General features: G+C 35.7%; 1 long non-coding RNA gene across 1 annotated transcript; it reads left to right on the forward strand.

The window, feature by feature from the left end:
• Nucleotides 1–4,204: 4,204 nt before the first annotated feature.
• LOC147508094 (uncharacterized) lies at nt 4,205–6,245 on the forward strand. Its single transcript, XR_015216298.1, has 2 exons — nt 4,205–4,347; nt 5,228–6,245. It is a non-coding gene; the product is annotated as an uncharacterized LOC147508094 (long non-coding RNA).
• Nucleotides 6,246–7,583: the final 1,338 nt, after the last annotated feature.

Consider the following 7,583-nt stretch of genomic DNA (forward strand, 5'->3'; position numbering starts at 1 on the left):
AGGCAACAAATAGAAGGCTATCAACATCATCATATGGACAGATCAGCATGTCGATGGGCCCTAAGGTTTGGGCTATTATCGACTATGCGAGCTTCATGACGAGGTCAATCAATTCTACCTCCGATCCATTCTTCAGTGAGGCAACAAATAGAAGGCTATCAACATCATCATATGGACAGATCGGCATGTCGATGAACCCTAAGGTTTTGGCTACTATCAACTGTGCGAGTTCCATGATGAAGTCAACCACTCATTGTTATATGTCGATCCATTCTTCAATGAGGCAACAAATAGAAAGTTATCGACATCATCATATGGACATATCAGCATGTCGATGAGCCCTAATGTTTGGGCTACTATCGACTGTGCGAGTTCCATTATGAGGTCAACCACTTCTTGTTGCATGCCAATTTCTCGTAGTTACTAAAGTTTCATCTCTATCATTGAGCTACTCAAAATGATTGATGTACTCAATATTAGATTCTGATCTACTCAATACAAGTTGATCAGAATAAAAATGAGATCTAATTAATCTTCTTTTTGCTTGCCGACCAATTAAGTTGAATAAGCTTTTTCGAAGTAAAATTTGTTGGAGTGCCAAAATTGAAAAATCAATTAAGACAAAAAATTTCTTGTCGACCATTTGGATCGGCCAAAGTGAAAACTAATTTTAGATCGACATTTTTTATTTTTTGGTTAAGGTAGGCAAAATCAGATATTGCAAATTGGCAAAGAAGATGAGAGCCAACTATGGAGATCGGTTCTTCCGTATATAGGGCGAACATCTAGAGAATATGGACGGAAGGTTGGAATCCAACCACTCTTTTCGTGGTCCTATGTAAGTGAGTCACCTTATACAAAGCTACTACCGTCAATTGACATGTTATGTGGAGCATGCCTTAGTCAACTGGAGAGCTCAAAGGTTGGAACTACTACTTGCAGAGAGACCCTCCCGAGACGTTGAACTACTAAAGCGTAGTAACTGAAATCGGCATCCTAGTAATAGACTGCATGTCGACCCTCCATTTGTGGTCTGACATGCCTACCTGCTATAGTGGTCTGGATGTCTAGATAATTTCTTCTAGGAGAGAGTCGACCTCTTATAACCTTACGGCTATGATCGGCTACACCGACATTATTTTTCTTCATATCTTCGATGAGTCCAAATAATTTCTTCTAAGAGAGAGCCGACCTCTTATAGCCTTTCGGATATGATCGGCTACACCAATATTATTTTTCTTCATATCTTCGATAAGTCTAAATAATTTTTTCTATGAGAGAGCCGACATCTTATAGCCTTTCGACTATGATCGGCTACACCAATATTATTTTTCTTCATATTTTCAAAGAGTTGTCAACCACTCTGTTGAGTGATTGGCTGCAAAGTTAACGTGCAAAGTTAGCAGAAGAATTTTGGGACTCACTCACAATCACACACGAAATTGAGTGTCGTTGGAATTGCCTACTCATATTGTAGTTTTTTTTTTTTTTTGTGAGCAACCTTCCTTAACCGACTCGCACGATTTCTCTTGGAGCGTGAGCAAGTGCTTTTATTCTTTGATTGGCTATACAAAGATCCAACACCATCCAAACAATCCCAAATATATCTGTCCTTACGTGTTGGTTTCGTTGATTCCAAATTAACTTCAAGTAGTCGTCGTAGCTCTCTCTTGAGATGGTTGTTTCCGTTGTCCAATCTCTAGAGATGACGATCGACCAGAATTGTTGGATTCGCAATATGGATATCCACTCTCTCAATTGCATTAGATGATTATTGGGAACCATTGATGCTTTTGGAGACGTGGGAATATCCATTAGCTTTTGAATTTGAAAGTTGAATGGGAGGATGGTCCTCTCCGTTAGGTTGAGTGTTTGATGATGTCATTGATGTAACTTTTTGCGGTTGAGGGTAGGAACACAGACAGCACCAAATATGTTTCAACAATATTTGCCAAAACACACCAGTTGGGTCGGAAGTGATCTTGTTCGGATGAGATTGCGAAGGAGATGTTTGTTGGGGAGAGTTGAGACTGGACTTCGGTTTTGAAGTTGCCTACGTACCCAAAGATATTGCTTATGATCAAGTCTCGATGCATAGTTCTGGAGAATGACGAAGGTTGGATTTTATAAGTAGGATGGGTGATCAGTTACTTTCTCGTTCTCCAATATTCCAATCGCGGGATAAAGTTGGAGAACTACTGGAGAACAATCACACGATATGAAGTGGATGGAAGTGAATCTTGAATGTGGACGGAGTTATGGAAGTCGAGGAAATTGTCGGTCAAGCAACTTCCTCGCAAATGTTCAAGACACGTGTTTAATAATGAATAGACTTTGTGTTATGTAGGTAGGTAGACTATAAATTGAGTCTGAGCATGGGCTTTTTGGGCTTTGAGCATAGGCTTTATTGTAGGTAGGTAAATAGTTCGGTTCTGAGCGTGGGCTCTGAGTGTAGGTTTGTATTGAATTGGGCTTTTATTGGGCCACATTTGTAGGGAAAGAACATTATTCTTAATTAGTAGTGAACTTATATTATTTTATTGATATTGAGATATTTGTGCGTTTGTTCGAGAATTTGGGAAAAATCTCGGAAGACAATTAAAAATTTCGGCACACTCATCCCTATAGGGATATCCTCGGGGTAGCCCAAATCTAAAAATAAAGTGACGTACAATGTGAGAAATATCGATTCAATATAAATAGGGATTCCATAGGTAGGTGTCACACCCTTAGCAACCAAAGCGTAGAGCGGGGGCGAGAGATTCTTTTCATACCATCATAGTACAAAATATCAGGATATGGGTATTTGTCGATATTCAATTTCTGGATATGTATCGTGGATATATCGCTCTCTTTGGGGATATTTGACACTGTTTCATATACAAATATCATGGATATATCCAAAATATCGAAAAATATCGTGGATATTGTGGATATTTCTTGATATATCATGATACATTATTTATATTTATTTGAAATATAATGGTAAATATTAAATAAAATTATTATATACACAAAATATCCCCAAATATCGCAAAATATCTCCAAATATCGCAAATATCACAAATATCATTGAAATATCACCGATATTTATAGTCGTATATATCTCTGAACATATCATGATATTTATATATCTTTTTCTGAAATATGGATAGATATCCTCAAATATCGGGATATATCGGGATATTTTGTACTATGCATACCATATCCGACCATTTTAAATTGGTGTTGTGATCAATGTTTAATCTCATCTCAATTTCTTGCACATTGGGGAAATATTCCAGAAGAAGAAGAACTTGAAAAAACTAATAACCGTGATAATTTGTAGGATCCTTCTCCTGAAGATAAAACAACTATTGGTCTATTTCATATGATAGATGACGATGGTCGGAATGTGTGGTTAAGAGTTAATAGAGAAAGATGCGTGCAATCCTGCTATGCCGAAGACACAAAATAAGCCATCAAGTAAGGCTCAATATGATGCAAAGATGGCCAATAGGCAATCTCAAAGGAATAGTCGTCCTCCAGATCGCCTTGATCTTTAGCTTTTATGCTTTAGATTTTTAGTTTTATTTTTATTTTTCTATGTTTTTGTTTTTCGATTCTTCCCCTTGTAAGTTTATTTTTATTTATTTAATAAATAAAATGGTAGAGGTTTTTCTGCCCTTAAGCCTTACAGAAAAAATGTTTAATAATCTTTGGTTGTTGTAGTTCTTGACTTCTTGCTGTATGATCAATCTATATGGGGATTTATGCTTTGTGATGAGCACGATGTTAGCATATAATATCCTGAACTTAATTATGTAATCCGTGGGAACTTAATTATGTAATCCGTGGAACATTAACTATTCAAATTACAACCCATATTTCGAGTTCTAACGTGAGATGAGTTTGGAAAAATTATTTATTTGTTTTTTTTATTAGTTTGACTATTTTCAATATCTTTCATTTTCAAAAACGGAGATGCCGCTCATGTTCCACGCAATAAAAATTTATTGAGATTGTATCAAATTATCAATCACAACAATCAAGGTCGAAATATTTTCCATTAATGAATTTTGAAGTACGTTTGATCGAATCAAAGTCAAAGTACACTCTTACGCATGTGTTAAATGCATAGTAGTGGATTAACAAAAATAAATAAATAATGCATAGTAGCGTGACAAGTCTTCAATAAATACTTCTCATTCTATTATTCTAAAGACAATTCAATACTACTAAGCAATATAAAGAGGACGTAGAGAGAAACACAGAACAAGTAACTGAGAGAAAATAACAGAGATGCATCATGCTTTCTTCCCTTGATTTTTCATCTTTTTACTTCCACATGTTCTACTCAACAACCAGGTATGTTGGTATTAAAAAAATTCATTATCGTAGCAAATTATTGTTGGGTACTGCATGAATTTCTCAGTAATTATATTGTTCACTTATTTTGTTCTGCTCTTTGGAATAGATTCCGACTAAGTTCTAATTCGAATTCGTTATACATTGTCTTTATGGCATGTGATATAGTAAGAAAATAAGGCCACTGACTCATCTGAAAGGTAATTTACAAAAATCGTATCTGGTATTGACTAAATGGTTGAGAACTGAAAATACAAGTTGTACGGTCTGAGCTTCTGAATGCATCAATGCACTTCTTAATTTAAGATATCGAGAGGTCAGCAAATGAAACAAAAAATATCCGAAAAACATGTCGGCCCAACATTTCTGCATCTTTCAAGTGCAATCGAGGAAAAATTGACGAGCCAGTTTCGAGCAACAAAGATTCAATAAGCAAATGTTCTCTATTCTAAGTAAATGTGTTTAGAATTAGAACATTTGCTTAGTGAATCTTTGTTTTTATTCTAACATGTGCTAATTAATAAAGTTGGTAAAACTTTTAGGTGATAATATGAGAAGTCTAGAAATCGACCCCGCCACCAGCCTGAATGAGTTATGGGTTACTGAACTCATTTAAAACTGGTTTGCCAACCAAAACAAAAATGTTCTTATTCTAGTACATCTAAACAAAGAGAAGCATTCGTACCAGACAACTCTATTTCCTCGTGGACTAAGATCTCAAAGCATTCATTCGTCGTCCTTACACAGTACATGCCATTGTAAGTTCCATACTTAGGCCTTCTACAGTATTGATGCACACAACATTACATTTAACTAAAACTTGTACCTGGACCAGAAATTCCATACTTAGTCATCTGTTTTTTGAATGTAACTGGACCAGAAATTTGTGGTTCACCTCAAGCTTGGGGTTAAGAATGGAGACTCAGGGAAGGAACAATACTAAATAATGGATTTCCAAATTCATTAGTTGGAGCAGTAACAAGAGCCAACAGATAGCTCAGGCAGGAGTGCAGGCGTGTTATATTCTATACAACATTTGGAAAGCAAGGAATGAGGCCAAGTTTGAACAGAGGCTACCTAACAGAGAAAGAATTCTCAGAAGAAGTGAGATGGAGGCAAACAATTGTTACAATGGCCTTGCTACAGCCAACAACCAGACTGAGCACTCTATCCCCTCTGAAATTAATTCTGATCATAATAGCTATGATTTTGATTCTCACGTTCCTCGTGATCCCAAATGAGTGTATTAATATGAGATATGATCTTTGCATTTCGGGTTATAACAGGGGGAGGCATTTCTTTGGAACAATAGCTTGGGACTCGGAAGGCAAAGTGGTAGGGCGGTACCGGAAGGTTTGGGGCCAGTCCGGCAGAGGAAGCAGAGATGGTTGCTGCAGAGGTGGCACTAGAGCTGGCAAAGCATCATGGATGGAAAGCTGTGAATATAAAAGGGGATTGTTTAGAGGTTATTAAGGCACTTAATGGCCTAACTTGTTCTTGGCAGTCTGAGAGTTTGCGAGACTATGTAATTAAGTTAAGCTCCGAATTTGATTTCTGTAAGTTTAAATGGGTAAACAGAAGAGCTAATGGAGAGGCACATGGGCTAGCACAATGGGCCATCCATCAGCTGCAAATGGAGCAGCTATCCTTTTGTGTTCAGGCAGACAAGATTATCCCTGTTCTGGTTTAATGGTTATTAATAATATATTTGGTATTATCAAAAAAAAAAAAAAAAAACTAAAACTTGTACACTTGCGCTACTCGTGCTAATTCAGGTTGCAGCAATTCTTACAATTTCTTTGCTTCCCTTGCAAACAATGTTTTATCTTGTTAGGAATATCAGCTATATTGTATTCAAGGATTTTACCCTAATCTATTACAATCATCGATCCTATACATAATATATATCTACATTTATTAAATAATTGCTCTTACAACCATATTACATTATATCCTTCACAGTAGTTCACACCACCTCTCAAACTCATGATGGCACACAAGTAAAATCATGAGTTTACCAAAGAAAATTGGAAAGTGTAATAACCACCAAACATCAACAGCTATCACAAATAGCCGAATCCACCAAAATAGAACTACTTTTTCCCTTTTGTATTAGCTTCCTCTTCTCCGATAGAAAGAAAATGCATTTCTTATTGGATTATGTGTTGTAGTAGTGAGAGCACTTGCAATCCCATTAGGGATCTTTGTACGTCCAGGTATTTATGATTTCTCCATTTTACAAAGTGAGCCAAAAAAAAAAAGAATAAAATGTAAACTGAGGGCAGCTGCACACCCTAATCATCCCCCCGCCACCACAAAAGAAAAAAAGTAGTTTGGTCATTGGATATTTTGTTTTCCTAAGGTGCAAAACTTTGCTACGGTGCTATGTCACCACAAGTGTGATGTGTTTTTCAATCATTTGTTTTATTTAAGATTGACTAATTGGGCTGGGCTTTTACTAACTTGAGAGCATCTAATCAAAACTTCTACTTTCGTCAATTATTTTCTTTTTTTATTTTTGCAAAACCCTTACTCAAAAACTCACATGTCAAAAGTCGCTTGTATAATTGATCATTGAAAAACTCTAATCTCTTCTTCATGCAATTTCTATTATTTCCACAATCCCTAAATTTATAAATTTTAATTCACAATTAATACCTTCATCCCCAATTTGAAAATCTTCGACATAAATTGGAGATGAGTGACTAAATTATTGCTTAGTGATAAACACCCAAAACAATGCAAATAACCCCTTAGTAGCATTTGGTTTGGGTCAATAATGTGTTTAATAAATAAATATAATAATGGTTTTCATGCTTTTGCATATTTCGACACGTAAACGATAAAAATTCAACAAAATCGGCATTTTGGCATGGAAACAAGGTGAATACCTTGTTAGCAATTCGAGATACGGCAAAAATTCGGTACGAAAATAATTTGAGAATTATTCGGTGATTCAAAAAAATGGTACGGTCAAATATTCGGTCAAAAATTCGCAATACGGCAATTATACAGTGTTTAATTAATACGCGTTTTAAACGTTTGGTTGCAAAAATTCAGAAGTAAAAAATTCGTGATATTATGTTAGTAAATATTAATAATAGTTGTCATTCTTTACAACATAACAAGCATATCTAAACAATTTAGCTACAAAAACATTGAAACCAATTGAATGGTCCACATAAGTACCTTCATTTATTTGTTCTTGGATTGAAATTATCGTTCAAATTTCAAAA

The sequence above is a fragment of the Coptis chinensis genome, chromosome 3 (genome assembly GCF_015680905.1).
Source record: "Coptis chinensis isolate HL-2020 chromosome 3, ASM1568090v1, whole genome shotgun sequence".
In the NCBI taxonomy this organism is placed as follows: Eukaryota; Viridiplantae; Streptophyta; class Magnoliopsida; order Ranunculales; family Ranunculaceae; genus Coptis; species Coptis chinensis.